Here is a 20,997-nt window from a genome sequence, read left to right as displayed (position 1 = left end):
TGGGGGCCCTTAAACTCCATATCATTTGAACCTTCCTGAACCTGGGATTGGAGCTGCTGGATAGAAGGGGGGTGAGTCAGAGAGACAAAGAGACTGAGGTGGGGGCCCTTAAACTCCATATCATTTGAACCTTCATGAAGCTGGAATTGGAGCTGCTGAATAGAAGGGGGGTGAGTCAGAGAGACAAAGAGACTGAGGTGGGGGCCCTTAAACTCCATATCATTTGAACCTTCCTGAAGCTGGAATTGGAGCTGCTGGATAGAAGGGGGGTGAGTCAGAGGGATAATGAGACTGAGGTGGGGGACCTTAAACTCCATATTATTTGAACCTTCCTGAAGCTGGGATTGGAGCTGCTGGATAGAAGGGCGGTGAGTCACAGAGACAAAGAGACTGAGGTGGGGGCCCTTAAACTCCATATCATTTGAACCTTCCTGAAGCTGCTGGATTGGAGCTGCAGGATAGAAGGGGAGTGAGTCAGAGGGATAATGAGACTGAGGTGGGGGCCCTTAAACTCCATATCATTTGAACCTTCCTGAAGCTGGGATTGGAGTTGCTGGATAGAAGGGGGGTGAGTCACAGAGACAAAGAGACTGAGGTGGGGGCCCTTAAACTCCATATCATTTGAACCTTTCTGAAGCTGGGATTGGAGCTGCTGGATAGAAGGGGGGTGAGTCAGAGAGACAAAGAGACTGAGGTGGGGGCCCTTAAACTCCATATCATTTGAACCTTCCTGAACCTGGGATTGGAGCTGCTGGATAGAAGGGGGGTGAGTAACAGAGACAATGACTCTGAGGTGGGGGCCCTAAAACTCTATATCATTTGAACCTTCCTGAAGCTGGGATTGGAGCTGCTGGATAGAAGGGGGGTGAGTCAGAGGGATAATGAGACTGAGGTGGGGGCCCTTAAACTCCATATCATTTGAACCTTCCTGAAGCTGGGATTGGAGCTGCTGGATAGAAGGGGGGTGAGTCAGAGAGACAATGACTCTGAGGTGGGGGCCCTAAAACTCTATATCATTTGAACCTTCCTGAAGCTGGGATTGGAGCTGCTGGATAGAAGGTGGCTGAGTCAGAGGGATAATGAGACTGAGGTGGGGGCCCTTAAACTCCATATTATTTGAACCTTCCTGAAGCTGGGATTGGAGCTGCTGGATAGAAGCGCGGTGAGTCACAGAGACAAAGAGACTGAGGTGGGGGCCCTTAAACTCCATATCATTTGAACCTTCCTGAAGCTGCTGGATTGGAGCTGCAGGATAGAAGGGGAGTGAGTCAGAGGGATAATGAGACTGAGGTGGGGGCCCTTAAACTCCATATCATTTGAACCTTCCTGAAGCTGGGATTGGAGTTGCTGGATAGAACGGGGGTGAGTCACAGAGACAAAGAGACTGAGGTGGGGGCCCTTAAACTCCATATCATTTGAACCTTCCTGAAGCTGGGATTGGAGCTGCTGGATAGAAGGGGGGTGAGTCAGAGTGACAAACAGAGTGAGGTGGGGGCCCTTAAACTCCATATCATTTGAAACTTCCTGAAGCTGGGATTGGAGCTGCTGCATAGAAGGGGGGTGAGTCACAGAGACAATGACTCTGAGGTGGGGGCCCTAAAACTCCATATCATTTGAACCTTCCTGAAGCTGGGATTGGAGCTGCTGGATAGAAGGGGGGTGAGTCACAGAGACAAAGAGACTGAGGTGGGGGCCCTTAAACTCCATATCATTTGAACCTTCATGAAGCTGGAAGTAGAGCTGCTGGATAGAAGGGGGGTGAGTCAGAGAGACAAAGAGACTGAGTTGGGGCCCCTTAAACTCCATATCATTTGAACCTTTCTGAAGCTGGGAATGGAGCTGCTGGATAGAAGGGGGCTGAGTCACAGAGACAAAGAGACTGAAGTGTGGGGCCCTTAAACTCCATATCATTTGAACCTTCCTGAAGCTGGGATTGGAGCTGCTGGATAGAAGGGGGGTGAGTCAGAGTGACAAACAGAGTGAGGTGGGGGCCCTTAAACTCCATATCATTTGAAACTTCCTGAAGCTGGGATTGGAGCTGCTGCATAGAAGGGGGGTGAGTCACAGAGACAATGACTCTGAGGTGGGGGCGCTAAAACTCCATATCATTTGAACCTTCCTGAAGCTGGGATTGGAGCTGCTGGATAGAAGGGGGGTGAGTCACAGAGACAAAGAGACTGAGGTGGGGGCCCTTAAACTCCATATCATTTGAACCTTCATGAAGCTGGAAGTAGAGCTGCTGGATAGAAGGGGGGTGAGTCAGAGAGACAAAGAGACTGAGTTGGGGCCCCTTAAACTCCATATCATTTGAACCTTTCTGAAGCTGGGAATGGAGCTGCTGGATAGAAGGGGGCTGAGTCACAGAGACAAAGAGACTGAAGTGTGGGGCCCTTAAACTCCATATCATTTGAACCTTCCTGAAGCTGGGATTGGAGCTGCTGGATTGAAGGGGGGTGAGTCAGAGTGACAAACAGAGTGAGGTGGGGGCCCTTAAACTCCATATCATTTGAACCTTCCTGAAGCTGGGATTGGAGCTGCTGGATAGAAGGGGGGTGAGTCAGAGTGACAAACAGAGTGAGGTGGGGGCCCTTAAACTCCATATCATTTGAAACTTCCTGAAGCTGGGATTGGAGCTGCTGCATAGAAGGGGGGTGAGTCACAGAGACAATGACTCTGAGGTGGGGGCGCTAAAACTCCATATCATTTGAACCTTCCTGAAGCTGGGATTGGAGCTGCTGGATAGAAGGGGGGTGAGTCACAGAGACAAAGAGACTGAGGTGGGGGCCCTTAAACTCCATATCATTTGAACCTTCATGAAGCTGGAAGTAGAGCTGCTGGATAGAAGGGGGGTGAGTCAGAGAGACAAAGAGACTGAGTTGGGGCCCCTTAAACTCCATATCATTTGAACCTTTCTGAAGCTGGGAATGGAGCTGCTGGATAGAAGGGGGCTGAGTCACAGAGACAAAGAGACTGAAGTGTGGGGCCCTTAAACTCCATATCATTTGAACCTTCCTGAAGCTGGGATTGGAGCTGCTGGATAGAAGGGGGGTGAGTCAGAGTGACAAACAGAGTGAGGTGGGGGCCCTTAAACTCCATATCATTTGAACCTTCCTGAAGCTGGGATTGGAGCTGCTGGATAGAAGGGGGGTGAGTCAGAGTGACAAACAGAGTGAGGTGGGGGCCCTTAAACTCCATATCATTTGAAACTTCCTGAAGCTGGGATTGGAGCTGCTGCATAGAAGGGGGGTGAGTCACAGAGACAATGACTCTGAGGTGGGGGCGCTAAAACTCCATATCATTTGAACCTTCCTGAACCTGGGATTGGAGCTGCTGGATAGAAGGGGGGTGAGTCACAGAGACAATGACTCAGAGGTGGGGGCCCTAAAACTCCATATGATTTGAACCTTCCTGAAGCTGGGATTGGAGCTGCTGGATAGAAGGGCGGTGAGTCACAGAGACAAAGAGACTGAGGTGGGGGCCCTTAAACTCCATATCATTTGAACCTTCCTGAAGCTGCTGGATTGGAGCTGCAGGATAGAAGGGGAGTGAGTCAGAGGGATAATGAGACTGAGGTGGGGGCCCTTAAACTCCATATCATTTGAACCTTCCTGAAGCTGGGATTGGAGTTGCTGGATAGAAGGGGGGTGAGTCACAGAGACAAAGAGACTGAGGTGGGGGCCCTAAAACTCCATATCATTTGAACCTTCCTGAAGCTGGGATTGGAATTGCTGGATAGAAGTGGGGTGAGTCACAGAGACAAAGAGACTGTGTTGGGGATCCTTAAACTACATATCATTTGAACCTTTCTGAAGCTGGGATTGGAGCTGCTGAATAGAAGGGGGGTGAGTCAGAGAGACAAAGAGACTGAGGTGGGGGCCCTTAAACTCCATATTCCTGAAGCTGGGATTGGAGCTGCTGGATAGAAGGGGGGTGAGACAGAGCGACAAAGAGACTGAGGTGGGGGCCCTTAAACTCCATATTATTTGAACCTTCCTGAAGCTGGGATTGGAGCTGCTGGATAGAAGGGCGGTGAGTCACAGAGACAAAGAGACTGAGGTGGGGGCCCTTAAACTCCATATCATTTGAACCTTCCTGAAGCTGCTGGATTGGAGGTGCAGGATAGAAGGGGAGTGAGTCAGAGGGATAATGAGACTGAGGTGGGGGCCCTTAAACTCCATATCATTTGAACCTTCCTGAAGCTGGGATTGGAGTTGCTGGATAGAACGGGGGTGAGTCACAGAGACAAAGAGACTGAGGTGGGGGCCCTTAAACTCCATATCATTTGAACCTTCCTGAAGCTGGAATTGGAGCTGCTGGATAGAAGGGGGGTGAGTCAGAGAGACAATGACTCTGAGGTGGGGGCCCTAAATCTCTATATCATTTGAACCTTCCTGAAGCTGGGATTGGAGCTGCTGGATAGAAGGGGGCTGAGTCAGAGGGATAATGAGACTGAGGTGGGGGCCCTTAAACTCCATATTATTTGAACCTTCCTGAAGCTGGGATTGGAGCTGCTGGATAGAAGGGCGGTGAGTCACAGAGACAAAGAGACTGAGGTGGGGGCCCTTAAACTCCATATCATTTGAACCTTCCTGAAGCTGCTGGATTGGAGCTGCAGGATAGAAGGGGAGTGAGTCAGAGGGATAATGAGACTGAGGTGGGGGCCCTTAAACTCCATATCATTTGAACCTTCCTGAAGCTGGGATTGGAGTTGCTGGATAGAACGGGGGTGAGTCACAGAGACAAAGAGACTGAGGTGGGGGCCCTTAAACTCCATATCATTTGAACCTTCCTGAAGCTGGAATTGGAGCTGCTGGATAGAAGGGGGGTGAGTCAGAGAGACAATGACTCTGAGGTGGGGGCCCTAAACCTCTATATCATTTGAACCTTCCTGAAGCTGGGATTGGAGCTGCTGGATAGAAGGGGGCTGAGTCAGAGGGATAATGAGACTGAGGTGGGGGCCCTTAAACTCCATATCATTTGAACCTTTCTGAAGCTGGGATTGGAGCTGCTGGATAGAAGGGGGGTGAATCACAGAGACAATGACTCTGAGGTGGGGGCCCTTAAACTCCATATCATTTGAACCTTCCTGAAGCTGGGATTGGAGAGGCTGGATAGAAGGGGGGTGAGTCACAGAGACAAAGAACATGAGGTGGGGGGCCCTTAAACTCCATATCATTTGAACCTTCCTGAAGCTGGGATTGGAGCTGCTGGATAGAAGGGGGGTGAGTCAGAGGGATAATGAGACTGAGGTGGGGGCCCTTAAACTCCTTATTATTTGAACCTTCCTGAAGCTGGGATTGGAGCTGCTGGATAGAAGGGGGGTGAGTCACAGAGACAAAGAGACTGAGGTGGGGGCCCTAAAACTCCATATCATTTGAACCTTCCTGAAGCTGGGATTGGAATTGCTGGATAGAAGTGGGGTGAGTCACAGAGACAAAGAGACTGTGTTGGGGGCCCTTAAACTCCATATTCCTGAAGCTGGGATTGGAGCTGCTGGATAGAAGGGGGCTGAGTCAGAGGGATAATGAGACTGAGGTGGGGGCCCTTAAACTCCATATTATTTGAACCTTCCTGAAGCTGGGATTGGAGCTGCTGGATAGAAGGGCGGTGAGTCACAGAGACAAAGAGACTGAGGTGGGGGCCCTTAAACTCCATATCATTTGAACCTTCCTGAAGCTGCTGGATTGGAGCTGCAGGATAGAAGGGGAGTGAGTCAGAGGGATAATGAGACTGAGGTGGGGGCCCTTAAACTCCATATCATTTGAACCTTCCTGAAGCTGGGATTGGAGTTGCTGGATAGAACGGGGGTGAGTCACAGAGACAAAGAGACTGAGGTGGGGGCCCTTAAACTCCATATCATTTGAACCTTCCTGAAGCTGGAATTGGAGCTGCTGGATAGAAGGGGGGTGAGTCAGAGAGACAATGACTCTGAGGTGGGGGCCCTAAAACTCTATATCATTTGAACCTTCCTGAAGCTGGGATTGGAGCTGCTGGATAGAAGGGCGGTGAGTCACAGAGACAAAGAGACTGAGGTGGGGGCCCTTAAACTCCATATCATTTGAACCTTCCTGAAGCTGCTGGATTGGAGCTGCAGGATAGAAGGGGAGTGAGTCAGAGGGATAATGAGACTGAGGTGGGGGCCCTTAAACTCCATATCATTTGAACCTTCCTGAAGCTGGGATTGGAGTTGCTGGATAGAACGGGGGTGAGTCACAGAGACAAAGAGACTGAGGTGGGGGCCCTTAAACTCCATATCATTTGAACCTTCCTGAAGCTGGAATTGGAGCTGCTGGATAGAAGGGGGGTGAGTCAGAGAGACAATGACTCTGAGGTGGGGGCCCTAAAATTCTATATCATTTGAACCTTCCTGAAGCTGGGATTGGAGCTGCTGGATAGAAGGGGGCTGAGTCAGAGGGATAATGAGACTGAGGTGGGGGCCCTTAAACTCCATATTATTTGAACCTTCCTGAAGCTGGGATTGGAGCTGCTGGATAGAAGGGCGGTGAGTCACAGAGACAAAGAGACTGAGGTGGGGGCCCTTAAACTCCATATCATTTGAACCTTCCTGAAGCTGCTGGATTGGACCTGCAGGATAGAAGGGGAGTGAGTCAGAGGGATAATGAGACTGAGGTGGGGGCCCTTAAACTCCATATCATTTGAACCTTCCTGAAGCTGGGATTGGAGTTGCTGGATAGAACGGGGGTGAGTCACAGAGACAAAGAGACTGAGGTGGGGGCCCTTAAACTCCATATCATTTGAACCTTCCTGAAGCTGGAATTGGAGCTGCTGGATAGAAGGGGGGTGAGTCAGAGAGACAATGACTCTGAGGTGGGGGCCCTAAAACTCTATATCATTTGAACCTTCCTGAAGCTGGGATTGGAGCTGCTGGATAGAAGGGGGGTGAGTCACAGAGACAATGACTCTGAGGTGGGGGCCCTTAAACTCCATATCATTTGAACCTTCCTGAAGCTGGGATTGGAGCTGCTGGATAGAAGGGGGGTGAGTCACAGAGACAAAGAACGTGAGGTGGGGGGCCCTTAAACTCCATATCATTTGAACCTTCCTGAAGCTGGGATTGGAGCTGCTGGATAGAAGGGGGGTGAGTCAGAGGGATAATGAGACTGAGGTGGGGGCCCTTAAACTCCATATTATTTGAACCTTCCTGAAGCTGGGATTGGAGCTGCTGGATAGACGGGCGGTGAGTCACAGAGACAAAGAGACTGAGGTGGGGGCCCTTAAACTCCATATCATTTGAACCTTCCTGAAGCTGCTGGATTGGAGCTGCAGGATAGAAGGGGAGTGTGTCAGAGGGATAATGAGACTGAGGTGGGGGCCCTTAAACTCCATATCATTTGAACCTTCCTGAAGCTGGAATTGGAGCTGCTGGATAGAAGGGGGGTGAGTCAGAGAGACAATGACTCTGAGGTGGGGGCCCTAAAACTCTATATCATTTGAACCTTCCTGAAGCTGGGATTGGAGCTGCTGGATAGAAGGGGGCTGAGTCAGAGGGATAATGAGACTGAGGTGGGGGCCCTTAAACTCCATATCATTTGAACCTTTCTGAAGCTGGGATTGGAGCTGCTGGATAGAAGGGGGGTGAATCACAGAGACAATGACTCTGAGGTGGGGGCCCTTAAACTCCATATCATTTGAACCTTCCTGAAGCTGGGATTGGAGCTGCTGGATAGAAGGGGGGTGAGTCACAGAGACAAAGAACGTGAGGTGGGGGGCCCTTAAACTCCATATCATTTGAACCTTCCTGAAGCTGGGATTGGAGCTGCTGGATAGAAGGGGGGTGAGTCAGAGGGATAATGAGACTGAGGTGGGGGCCCTTAAACTCCATATTATTTGAACCTTCCTGAAGCTGGGATTGGAGCTGCTGGATAGAAGGGGGGTGAGTCACAGAGACAAAGAGACTGAGGTGGGGGCCCTAAAACTCCATATCATTTGAACCTTCCTGAAGCTGGGATTGGAATTGCTGGATAGAAGTGGGGTGAGTCACAGAGACAAAGAGACTGTGTTGGGGGCCCTTAAACTCCATATTCCTGAAGCTGGGATTGGAGCTGCTGGATAGAAGGGGGGTGAGACAGAGCGACAAAGAGACTGAGGTGGGGGCCCTTAAACTCCATTTTATTTGAACCTTCCTGAAGCTGGGATTGGAGCTGCTGGATAGAAGGGCGGTGAGTCACAGAGACAAAGAGACTGAGGTGGGGGCCCTTAAACTCCATATCATTTGAACCTTCCTGAAGCTGCTGGATTGGAGCTGCAGGATAGAAGGGGAGTGAGTCAGAGGGATAATGAGACTGAGGTGGGGGCCCTTAAACTCCATATCATTTGAACCTTCCTGAAGCTGGGATTGGAGTTGCTGGATAGAACGGGGGTGAGTCACAGAGACAAAGAGACTGAGGTGGGGGCCCTTAAACTCCATATCATTTGAACCTTCCTGAAGCTGGAATTGGAGCTGCTGGATAGAAGGGGGGTGAGTCAGAGAGACAATGACTCTGAGGTGGGGGCCCTAAAACTCTATATCATTTGAACCTTCCTGAAGCTGGGATTGGAGCTGCTGGATAGAAGGGCGGTGAGTCACAGAGACAAAGAGACTGAGGTGGGGGCCCTTAAACTCCATATCATTTGAACCTTCCTGAAGCTGCTGGATTGGAGCTGCAGGATAGAAGGGGAGTGAGTCAGAGGGATAATGAGACTGAGGTGGGGGCCCTTAAACTCCATATCATTTGAACCTTCCTGAAGCTGGGATTGGAGTTGCTGGATAGAACGGGGGTGAGTCACAGAGACAAAGAGACTGAGGTGGGGGCCCTTAAACTCCATATCATTTGAACCTTCCTGAAGCTGGAATTGGAGCTGCTGGATAGAAGGGGGGTGAGTCAGAGAGACAATGACTCTGAGGTGGGGGCCCTAAAATTCTATATCATTTGAACCTTCCTGAAGCTGGGATTGGAGCTGCTGGATAGAAGGGGGCTGAGTCAGAGGGATAATGAGACTGAGGTGGGGGCCCTTAAACTCCATATTATTTGAACCTTCCTGAAGCTGGGATTGGAGCTGCTGGATAGAAGGGCGGTGAGTCACAGAGACAAAGAGACTGAGGTGGGGGCCCTTAAACTCCATATCATTTGAACCTTCCTGAAGCTGCTGGATTGGACCTGCAGGATAGAAGGGGAGTGAGTCAGAGGGATAATGAGACTGAGGTGGGGGCCCTTAAACTCCATATCATTTGAACCTTCCTGAAGCTGGGATTGGAGTTGCTGGATAGAACGGGGGTGAGTCACAGAGACAAAGAGACTGAGGTGGGGGCCCTTAAACTCCATATCATTTGAACCTTCCTGAAGCTGGAATTGGAGCTGCTGGATAGAAGGGGGGTGAGTCAGAGAGACAATGACTCTGAGGTGGGGGCCCTAAAACTCTATATCATTTGAACCTTCCTGAAGCTGGGATTGGAGCTGCTGGATAGAAGGGGGGTGAGTCACAGAGACAATGACTCTGAGGTGGGGGCCCTTAAACTCCATATCATTTGAACCTTCCTGAAGCTGGGATTGGAGCTGCTGGATAGAAGGGGGGTGAGTCACAGAGACAAAGAACGTGAGGTGGGGGGCCCTTAAACTCCATATCATTTGAACCTTCCTGAAGCTGGGATTGGAGCTGCTGGATAGAAGGGGGGTGAGTCAGAGGGATAATGAGACTGAGGTGGGGGCCCTTAAACTCCATATTATTTGAACCTTCCTGAAGCTGGGATTGGAGCTGCTGGATAGAAGGGCGGTGAGTCACAGAGACAAAGAGACTGAGGTGGGGGCCCTTAAACTCCATATCATTTGAACCTTCCTGAAGCTGCTGGATTGGAGCTGCAGGATAGAAGGGGAGTGTGTCAGAGGGATAATGAGACTGAGGTGGGGGCCCTTAAACTCCATATCATTTGAACCTTCCTGAAGCTGGGATTGGAGTTGCTGGATAGAAGGGGGGTGAGTCACAGAGACAAAGAGACTGAGGTGGGGGCCCTTAAACTCCATATCATTTGAACCTTCCTGAAGCTGCTGGATTGGAGCTGCAGGATAGAAGGGGAGTGAGTCACAGAGACAAAGAGACTGAGGTGGGGGCCCTTAAACTCCATATTCCTGAAGCTGGGATTGGAGCTGCTGGATAGAAGGGGGGTGAGTCAGAGTGACAAAGAGAGTGAGGTGGGGGCCCTTAAACTCCATATCATTTGAAACTTCCTGAATCTGGGATTGGAGCTGCTGCATAGAAGGGGGGTGAGTCACAGAGACAATGACTCTGAGGTGGGGGCCCTAAAACTCCATATGATTTGAACCTTCCTGAAGCTGGGATTGGAGCTGCTGGATAGAAGGGGGGTGAGTCAGAGAGACAAAGAGACTGAGTTGGGGCCCCTTAAACTCCATATCATTTGAACCTTTCTGAAGCTGGGATTGGAGCTGCTGGATAGAAGGGGGGTGAGTCAGAGAGACAAAGAGACTGAGGTGGGGGCCCTTAAACTCCATATCATTTGAACCTTCCTGAAGCTGGGATTGGAGCTGCTGGATAGAAGGGGGGTGAGTCACAGAGACAATGACTCTGAGGTGGGGGCCCTTAAACTCCATATCATTTGAACCTTCCTGAAGCTGGGATTGGAGCTGCTGGATAGAAGGGGGGTGAGTCACAGAGACAAAGAACGTGAGGTGGGGGGCCCTTAAACTCCATATCATTTGAACCTTCCTGAAGCTGGGATTGGAGCTGCTGGATAGAAGGGGGGTGAGTCAGAGGGATAATGAGACTGAGGTGGGGGCCCTTAAACTCCATATTATTTGAACCTTCCTGAAGCTGGGATTGGAGCTGCTGGATAGAAGGGCGGTGAGTCACAGAGACAAAGAGACTGAGGTGGGGGCCCTTAAACTCCATATCATTTGAACCTTCCTGAAGCTGCTGGATTGGAGCTGCAGGATAGAAGGGGAGTGTGTCAGAGGGATAATGAGACTGAGGTGGGGGCCCTTAAACTCCATATCATTTGAACCTTCCTGAAGCTGGGATTGGAGTTGCTGGATAGAAGGGGGGTGAGTCACAGAGACAAAGAGACTGAGGTGGGGGCCCTTAAACTCCATATCATTTGAACCTTCCTGAAGCTGCTGGATTGGAGCTGCAGGATAGAAGGGGAGTGAGTCACAGAGACAAAGAGACTGAGGTGGGGGCCCTTAAACTCCATATTCCTGAAGCTGGGATTGGAGCTGCTGGATAGAAGGGGGGTGAGTCAGAGTGACAAAGAGAGTGAGGTGGGGGCCCTTAAACTCCATATCATTTGAAACTTCCTGAATCTGGGATTGGAGCTGCTGCATAGAAGGGGGGTGAGTCACAGAGACAATGACTCTGAGGTGGGGGCCCTAAAACTCCATATGATTTGAACCTTCCTGAAGCTGGGATTGGAGCTGCTGGATAGAAGGGGGGTGAGTCAGAGAGACAAAGAGACTGAGTTGGGGCCCCTTAAACTCCATATCATTTGAACCTTTCTGAAGCTGGGATTGGAGCTGCTGGATAGAAGGGGGGTGAGTCAGAGAGACAAAGAGACTGAGGTGGGGGCCCTTAAACTCCATATCATTTGAACCTTCCTGAACCTGGGATTGGAGCTGCTGGATAGAAGGGGGATGAGTCACAGAGACAATGACTCTGAGGTGGGCGCCCTAAAACTCTATATCATTTGAACCTTCCTGAAGCTGGGATTGGAGCTGCTGGATAGAAGGGCGGTGAGTCACAGAGACAAAGAGACTGAGGTGGGGGCCCTTAAACTCCATATCATTTGAACCTTCCTGAAGCTGCTGGATTGGAGCTGCAGGATAGAAGGGGAGTGAGTCAGAGGGATAATGAGAGTGAGGTGGGGGCCCTTAAACTCCATATCATTTGAACCTTCCTGAAGCTGGGATTGGAGTTGCTGGATAGAAGGGGGGTGAGTCACAGAGACAAAGAGACTGAGGTGGGGGCCCTTAAACTCCATATCATTTGAACCTTCCTGAAGCTGCTGGATTGGAGCTGCAGGATAGAAGGGGAGTGAGTCACAGAGACAAAGAGACTGAGGTGGGGGCCCTTAAACTCCATATTCCTGAAGCTGGGATTGGAGCTGCTGGATAGAAGGGGGGTGAGTCAGAGTGACAAAGAGAGTGAGGTGGGGGCCCTTAAACTCCATATCATTTGAAACTTCCTGAATCTGGGATTGGAGCTGCTGCATAGAAGGGGGGTTAGTCACAGAGACAATGACTCTGAGGTGGGGGCCCTAAAACTCCATATGATTTGAACCTTCCTGAAGCTGGGATTGGAGCTGCTGGATAGAAGGGGGGTGAGTCAGAGAGACAAAGAGACTGAGTTGGGGCCCCTTAAACTCCATATCATTTGAACCTTTCTGAAGCTGGGATTGGAGCTGCTGGATAGAAGGGGGGTGAGTCAGAGAGACAAAGAGACTGAGGTGGGGGCCCTTAAACTCCATATTCCTGAAGCTGGGATTGGAGCTGCTGGATAGAAGGGGGGTGAGTCAGAGTGACAAAGAGACTGAGTTGGGGCCCCTTAAACTCCATATCATTTGAACCTTTCTGAAGCTGGGATTGGAGCTGCAGGATAGAAGGGGAGTGAGTCACAGAGACAAAGAGACTGAGGTGGGGGCCCTTAAACTCCATATTCCTGAAGCTGGGATTGGAGCTGCTGGATAGAAGGGGGGTGAGTCAGAGTGACAAAGAGAGTGAGGTGGGGGCCCTTAAACTCCATATCATTTGAAACTTCCTGAATCTGGGATTGGAGCTGCTGCATAGAAGGGGGGTGAGTCACAGAGACAATGACTCTGAGGTGGGGGCCCTAAAACTCCATATGATTTGAACCTTCCTGAAGCTGGGATTGGAGCTGCTGGATAGAAGGGGGGTGAGTCAGAGAGACAAAGAGACTGAGGTGGGGGCCCTTAAACTCCATATCATTTGAACCTTCCTGAAGCTGGGATTGGAGCTGCTGGATAGAAGGGGGATGAGTCACAGAGACAATGACTCTGAGGTGGGGGCCCTAAAACTCTATATCATTTGAACCTTCCTGAAGCTGGGATTGGAGCTGCTGGATAGAAGGGGGGTGAGTCAGAGGGATAATGAGACTGAGTTGGGGCCCCTTAAACTCCATATCATTTGAACCTTTCTGAAGCTGGGAATGGAGCTGCTGGATAGAAGGGGGCTGAGTCACAGAGACAAAGAGACTGAAGTGTGGGGCCCTTAAACTCCATATCATTTGAACCTTCCTGAAGCTGGGATTGGAGCTGCTGGATAGAAGGGGGGTGAGTCAGAGTGACGAACAGAGTGAGGTGGGGGCCCTTAAACTCCATTTCATTTGAAACTTCCTGAAGCTGGGATTGGAGCTGCTCCATAGAAGGGGGGTGAGTCACAGAGACAATGACTCTGAGGTGGGGGCGCTAAAACTCCATATCATTTGAACCTTCCTGAACCTGGGATTGGAGCTGCTGGATAGAAGGGGGGTGAGTCACAGAGACAATGACTCAGAGGTGGGGGCCCTAAAACTCCATATGATTTGAACCTTCCTGAAGCTGGGATTGGAGCTGCTGGATAGAAGGGGGGTGAGTCACAGAGACAAAGAGACTGAGGTGGGGGCCCTTAAACTCCATATCATTTGAACCTTCCTGAAGCTGGGATTGGAGCTGCTGGATAGAAGGGGGGTGAGTCAGAGAGACAATGACTCTGAGGTGGGGGCCCTAAAACTCTATATCATTTGAACCTTCCTGAAGCTGGGATTGGAGCTGCTGGATAGAAGGGGGCTGAGTCAGAGGGATAATGAGACTGAGGTGGGGGCCCTTAAACTCCATATCATTTGAACCTTCCTGAAGCTGGGATTGGAGCTGCTGGATAGAAGGGGGGTGAGTCACAGAGACAATGACTCAGAGGTGGGTGCCCTAAAACTCCATATGATTTGAACCTTCCTGAAGCTGGGATTGGAGCTGCTGGATAGAAGGGGGGTGAGTCACAGAGACAAAGAGACTGAGGTGGGGGCCCTTAAACTCCATATCATTTGAAACTTCCTGAAGCTGGGATTGGAGCTGCTGCATAGAAGGGGGGTGAGTCACAGAGACAATGACTCTGAGGTGGGGGCGCTAAAACTCCATATCATTTGAACCTTCCTGAACCTGGGATTGGAGCTGCTGGATAGAAGGGGGGTGAGTCACAGAGACAATGACTCAGAGGTGGGGGCCCTAAAACTCCATATGATTTGAACCTTCCTGAAGCTGGGATTGGAGCTGCTGGATAGAAGGGCGGTGAGTCACAGAGACAAAGAGACTGAGGTGGGGGCCCTTAAACTCCATATCATTTGAACCTTCCTGAAGCTGCTGGATTGGAGCTGCAGGATAGAAGGGGAGTGAGTCAGAGGGATAATGAGACTGAGGTGGGGGCCCTTAAACTCCATATCATTTGAACCTTCCTGAAGCTGGGATTGGAGTTGCTGGATAGAAGGGGGGTGAGTCACAGAGACAAAGAGACTGAGGTGGGGGCCCTAAAACTCCATATCATTTGAACCTTCCTGAAGCTGGGATTGGAATTGCTGGATAGAAGTGGGGTGAGTCACAGAGACAAAGAGACTGTGTTGGGGATCCTTAAACTACATATCATTTGAACCTTTCTGAAGCTGGGATTGGAGCTGCTGAATAGAAGGGGGGTGAGTCAGAGAGACAAAGAGACTGAGGTGGGGGCCCTTAAACTCCATATTCCTGAAGCTGGGATTGGAGCTGCTGGATAGAAGGGGGGTGAGACAGAGCGACAAAGAGACTGAGGTGGGGGCCCTTAAACTCCATATTATTTGAACCTTCCTGAAGCTGGGATTGGAGCTGCTGGATAGAAGGGCGGTGAGTCACAGAGACAAAGAGACTGAGGTGGGGGCCCTTAAACTCCATATCATTTGAACCTTCCTGAAGCTGCTGGATTGGAGGTGCAGGATAGAAGGGGAGTGAGTCAGAGGGATAATGAGACTGAGGTGGGGGCCCTTAAACTCCATATCATTTGAACCTTCCTGAAGCTGGGATTGGAGTTGCTGGATAGAACGGGGGTGAGTCACAGAGACAAAGAGACTGAGGTGGGGGCCCTTAAACTCCATATCATTTGAACCTTCCTGAAGCTGGAATTGGAGCTGCTGGATAGAAGGGGGGTGAGTCAGAGAGACAATGACTCTGAGGTGGGGGCCCTAAATCTCTATATCATTTGAACCTTCCTGAAGCTGGGATTGGAGCTGCTGGATAGAAGGGGGCTGAGTCAGAGGGATAATGAGACTGAGGTGGGGGCCCTTAAACTCCTTATTATTTGAACCTTCCTGAAGCTGGGATTGGAGCTGCTGGATAGAAGGGGGGTGAGTCACAGAGACAAAGAGACTGAGGTGGGGGCCCTAAAACTCCATATCATTTGAACCTTCCTGAAGCTGGGATTGGAATTGCTGGATAGAAGTGGGGTGAGTCACAGAGACAAAGAGACTGTGTTGGGGGCCCTTAAACTCCATATTCCTGAAGCTGGGATTGGAGCTGCTGGATAGAAGGGGGCTGAGTCAGAGGGATAATGAGACTGAGGTGGGGGCCCTTAAACTCCATATTATTTGAACCTTCCTGAAGCTGGGATTGGAGCTGCTGGATAGAAGGGCGGTGAGTCACAGAGACAAAGAGACTGAGGTGGGGGCCCTTAAACTCCATATCATTTGAACCTTCCTGAAGCTGCTGGATTGGAGCTGCAGGATAGAAGGGGAGTGAGTCAGAGGGATAATGAGACTGAGGTGGGGGCCCTTAAACTCCATATCATTTGAACCTTCCTGAAGCTGGGATTGGAGTTGCTGGATAGAACGGGGGTGAGTCACAGAGACAAAGAGACTGAGGTGGGGGCCCTTAAACTCCATATCATTTGAACCTTCCTGAAGCTGGAATTGGAGCTGCTGGATAGAAGGGGGGTGAGTCAGAGAGACAATGACTCTGAGGTGGGGGCCCTAAAACTCTATATCATTTGAACCTTCCTGAAGCTGGGATTGGAGCTGCTGGATAGAAGGGCGGTGAGTCACAGAGACAAAGAGACTGAGGTGGGGGCCCTTAAACTCCATATCATTTGAACCTTCCTGAAGCTGCTGGATTGGAGCTGCAGGATAGAAGGGGAGTGAGTCAGAGGGATAATGAGACTGAGGTGGGGGCCCTTAAACTCCATATCATTTGAACCTTCCTGAAGCTGGGATTGGAGTTGCTGGATAGAACGGGGGTGAGTCACAGAGACAAAGAGACTGAGGTGGGGGCCCTTAAACTCCATATCATTTGAACCTTCCTGAAGCTGGAATTGGAGCTGCTGGATAGAAGGGGGGTGAGTCAGAGAGACAATGACTCTGAGGTGGGGGCCCTAAAATTCTATATCATTTGAACCTTCCTGAAGCTGGGATTGGAGCTGCTGGATAGAAGGGGGCTGAGTCAGAGGGATAATGAGACTGAGGTGGGGGCCCTTAAACTCCATATTATTTGAACCTTCCTGAAGCTGGGATTGGAGCTGCTGGATAGAAGGGCGGTGAGTCACAGAGACAAAGAGACTGAGGTGGGGGCCCTTAAACTCCATATCATTTGAACCTTCCTGAAGCTGCTGGATTGGACCTGCAGGATAGAAGGGGAGTGAGTCAGAGGGATAATGAGACTGAGGTGGGGGCCCTTAAACTCCATATCATTTGAACCTTCCTGAAGCTGGGATTGGAGTTGCTGGATAGAACGGGGGTGAGTCACAGAGACAAAGAGACTGAGGTGGGGGCCCTTAAACTCCATATCATTTGAACCTTCCTGAAGCTGGAATTGGAGCTGCTGGATAGAAGGGGGGTGAGTCAGAGAGACAATGACTCTGAGGTGGGGGCCCTAAAACTCTATATCATTTGAACCTTCCTGAAGCTGGGATTGGAGCTGCTGGATAGAAGGGGGGTGAGTCACAGAGACAATGACTCTGAGGTGGGGGCCCTTAAACTCCATATCATTTGAACCTTCCTGAAGCTGGGATTGGAGCTGCTGGATAGAAGGGGGGTGAGTCACAGAGACAAAGAACGTGAGGTGGGGGGCCCTTAAACTCCATATCATTTGAACCTTCCTGAAGCTGGGATTGGAGCTGCTGGATAGAAGGGGGGTGAGTCAGAGGGATAATGAGACTGAGGTGGGGGCCCTTAAACTCCATATTATTTGAACCTTCCTGAAGCTGGGATTGGAGCTGCTGGATAGACGGGCGGTGAGTCACAGAGACAAAGAGACTGAGGTGGGGGCCCTTAAACTCCATATCATTTGAACCTTCCTGAAGCTGCTGGATTGGAGCTGCAGGATAGAAGGGGAGTGTGTCAGAGGGATAATGAGACTGAGGTGGGGGCCCTTAAACTCCATATCATTTGAACCTTCCTGAAGCTGGAATTGGAGCTGCTGGATAGAAGGGGGGTGAGTCAGAGAGACAATGACTCTGAGGTGGGGGCCCTAAAACTCTATATCATTTGAACCTTCCTGAAGCTGGGATTGGAGCTGCTGGATAGAAGGGGGCTGAGTCAGAGGGATAATGAGACTGAGGTGGGGGCCCTTAAACTCCATATCATTTGAACCTTTCTGAAGCTGGGATTGGAGCTGCTGGATAGAAGGGGGGTGAATCACAGAGACAATGACTCTGAGGTGGGGGCCCTTAAACTCCATATCATTTGAACCTTCCTGAAGCTGGGATTGGAGCTGCTGGATAGAAGGGGGGTGAGTCACAGAGACAAAGAACGTGAGGTGGGGGGCCCTTAAACTCCATATCATTTGAACCTTCCTGAAGCTGGGATTGGAGCTGCTGGATAGAAGGGGGGTGAGTCAGAGGGATAATGAGACTGAGGTGGGGGCCCTTAAACTCCATATTATTTGAACCTTCCTGAAGCTGGGATTGGAGCTGCTGGATAGAAGGGGGGTGAGTCACAGAGACAAAGAGACTGAGGTGGGGGCCCTAAAACTCCATATCATTTGAACCTTCCTGAAGCTGGGATTGGAATTGCTGGATAGAAGTGGGGTGAGTCACAGAGACAAAGAGACTGTGTTGGGGGCCCTTAAACTCCATATTCCTGAAGCTGGGATTGGAGCTGCTGGATAGAAGGGGGGTGAGACAGAGCGACAAAGAGACTGAGGTGGGGGCCCTTAAACTCCATTTTATTTGAACCTTCCTGAAGCTGGGATTGGAGCTGCTGGATAGAAGGGCGGTGAGTCACAGAGACAAAGAGACTGAGGTGGGGGCCCTTAAACTCCATATCATTTGAACCTTCCTGAAGCTGCTGGATTGGAGCTGCAGGATAGAAGGGGAGTGAGTCAGAGGGATAATGAGACTGAGGTGGGGGCCCTTAAACTCCATATCATTTGAACCTTCCTGAAGCTGGGATTGGAGTTGCTGGATAGAACGGGGGTGAGTCACAGAGACAAAGAGACTGAGGTGGGGGCCCTTAAACTCCATATCATTTGAACCTTCCTGAAGCTGGAATTGGAGCTGCTGGATAGAAGGGGGGTGAGTCAGAGAGACAATGACTCTGAGGTGGGGGCCCTAAAACTCTATATCATTTGAACCTTCCTGAAGCTGGGATTGGAGCTGCTGGATAGAAGGGCGGTGAGTCACAGAGACAAAGAGACTGAGGTGGGGGCCCTTAAACTCCATATCATTTGAACCTTCCTGAAGCTGCTGGATTGGAGCTGCAGGATAGAAGGGGAGTGAGTCAGAGGGATAATGAGACTGAGGTGGGGGCCCTTAAACTCCATATCATTTGAACCTTCCTGAAGCTGGGATTGGAGTTGCTGGATAGAACGGGGGTGAGTCACAGAGACAAAGAGACTGAGGTGGGGGCCCTTAAACTCCATATCATTTGAACCTTCCTGAAGCTGGAATTGGAGCTGCTGGATAGAAGGGGGGTGAGTCAGAGAGACAATGACTCTGAGGTGGGGGCCCTAAAATTCTATATCATTTGAACCTTCCTGAAGCTGGGATTGGAGCTGCTGGATAGAAGGGGGCTGAGTCAGAGGGATAATGAGACTGAGGTGGGGGCCCTTAAACTCCATATTATTTGAACCTTCCTGAAGCTGGGATTGGAGCTGCTGGATAGAAGGGCGGTGAGTCACAGAGACAAAGAGACTGAGGTGGGGGCCCTTAAACTCCATATCATTTGAACCTTCCTGAAGCTGCTGGATTGGACCTGCAGGATAGAAGGGGAGTGAGTCAGAGGGATAATGAGACTGAGGTGGGGGCCCTTAAACTCCATATCATTTGAACCTTCCTGAAGCTGGGATTGGAGTTGCTGGATAGAACGGGGGTGAGTCACAGAGACAAAGAGACTGAGGTGGGGGCCCTTAAACTCCATATCATTTGAACCTTCCTGAAGCTGGAATTGGAGCTGCTGGATAGAAGGGGGGTGAGTCAGAGAGACAATGACTCTGAGGTGGGGGCCCTAAAACTCTATATCATTTGAACCTTCCTGAAGCTGGGATTGGAGCTGCTGGATAGAAGGGGGGTGAGTCACAGAGACAATGACTCTGAGGTGGGGGCCCTTAAACTCCATATCATTTGAACCTTCCTGAAGCTGGGATTGGAGCTGCTGGATAGAAGGGGGGTGAGTCACAGAGACAAAGAACGTGAGGTGGGGGGCCCTTAAACTCCATATCATTTGAACCTTCCTGAAGCTGGGATTGGAGCTGCTGGATAGAAGGGGGGTGAGTCAGAGGGATAATGAGACTGAGGTGGGGGCCCTTAAACTCCATATTATTTGAACCTTCCTGAAGCTGGGATTGGAGCTGCTGGATAGAAGGGCGGTGAGTCACAGAGACAAAGAGACTGAGGTGGGGGCCCTTAAACTCCATATCATTTGAACCTTCCTGAAGCTGCTGGATTGGAGCTGCAGGATAGAAGGGGAGTGTGTCAGAGGGATAATGAGACTGAGGTGGGGGCCCTTAAACTCCATATCATTTGAACCTTCCTGAAGCTGGGATTGGAGTTGCTGGATAGAAGGGGGGTGAGTCACAGAGACAAAGAGACTGAGGTGGGGGCCCTTAAACTCCATATCATTTGAACCTTCCTGAAGCTGCTGGATTGGAGCTGCAGGATAGAAGGGGAGTGAGTCACAGAGACAAAGAGACTGAGGTGGGGGCCCTTAAACTCCATATTCCTGAAGCTGGGATTGGAGCTGCTGGATAGAAGGGGGGTGAGTCAGAGTGACAAAGAGAGTGAGGTGGGGGCCCTTAAACTCCATATCATTTGAAACTTCCTGAATCTGGGATTGGAGCTGCTGCATAGAAGGGGGGTGAGTCACAGAGACAATGACTCTGAGGTGGGGGCCCTAAAACTCCATATGATTTGAACCTTCCTGAAGCTGGGATTGGAGCTGCTGGATAGAAGGGGGGTGAGTCAGAGAGACAAAGAGACTGAGTTGGGGCCCCTTAAACTCCATATCATTTGAACCTTTCTGAAGCTGGGATTGGAGCTGCTGGATAGAAGGGGGGTGAGTCAGAGAGACAAAGAGACTGAGGTGGGGGCCCTTAAACTCCATATCATTTGAACCTTCCTGAAGCTGGGATTGGAGCTGCTGGATAGAAGGGGGGTGAGTCACAGAGACAATGACTCTGAGGTGGGGGCCCTTAAACTCCATATCATTTGAACCTTCCTGAAGCTGGGATTGGAGCTGCTGGATAGAAGGGGGGTGAGTCACAGAGACAAAGAACGTGAGGTGGGGGGCCCTTAAACTCCATATCATTTGAACCTTCCTGAAGCTGGGATTGGAGCTGCTGGATAGAAGGGGGGTGAGTCAGAGGGATAATGAGACTGAGGTGGGGGCCCTTAAACTCCATATTATTTGAACCTTCCTGAAGCTGGGATTGGAGCTGCTGGATAGAAGGGCGGTGAGTCACAGAGACAAAGAGACTGAGGTGGGGGCCCTTAAACTCCATATCATTTGAACCTTCCTGAAGCTGCTGGATTGGAGCTGCAGGATAGAAGG

Source organism: Natrix helvetica (genome assembly GCF_964273705.1).
Source record: "Natrix helvetica genome assembly, chromosome: W".
Lineage (NCBI taxonomy): Eukaryota > Metazoa > Chordata > Lepidosauria > Squamata > Natricidae > Natrix > Natrix helvetica.
The sequence above is the reverse complement of the archived record's forward strand: the minus strand, read 5'-3'. Positions refer to the sequence as shown.